Genomic DNA, 662 nt, shown 5'->3' on the forward strand with positions numbered 1-662 from the left:
TGATTTACGATGTTAAAGGGGATTTTTTTAAGTAGTCTAGAAAACATGAGACAGGCTAATAGTAAAAATGCAACAATTTTCTGGGATAGGCAGACAAGAACAATATTCACAGTGAAGTTTATGTGGAGGAAAAAAATGCTACCCTTTTCTGTGAGACTGAATGTGCCTAGGAGGGGCACAGCACATCATGCACTTTTCACAAGGCAGTGCAAGTACTAATAAAACAATCCTTGTGGGATCGAATATGCATTTGGTATGCAGTTTAGTTTTCATAGGTGTATAGAATACTCCTTCAACTTTGTCCTTTAACACTAAAGGAAAAGAGAAAACTTATACTAAAAAACCTGATCTTCTCCAGAACTAAAAGTAGTATCAAATAACAGTTGTCCTTCATAGCCAAATACAAGACTGTTAGCTGGTGATGGTTTTTTCTTTCTTATTCTTTCCTTTAAGAGATTTTACAATGCAATGATTACTGGATATACAGCAATCATCCTCTCTCTCAAGGACAGCCCCTGAGAATGGTCCAGGCCAGGGTTGGTGAGTTTTCTGAGGTCAGATCAGGCATTGTTTCCACTGATGACACAGTCAGCACAGTTAGAATAACTGGAAGCAAGGGTAGAGAAGGGTATGGAAAACACATTCTAAAGCTATGGCAAAAA

The sequence above is a fragment of the Phocoena phocoena genome, chromosome 1, assembly GCF_963924675.1.
Source record: "Phocoena phocoena chromosome 1, mPhoPho1.1, whole genome shotgun sequence".
NCBI classification, from domain to species: Eukaryota; Metazoa; Chordata; class Mammalia; order Artiodactyla; family Phocoenidae; genus Phocoena; species Phocoena phocoena.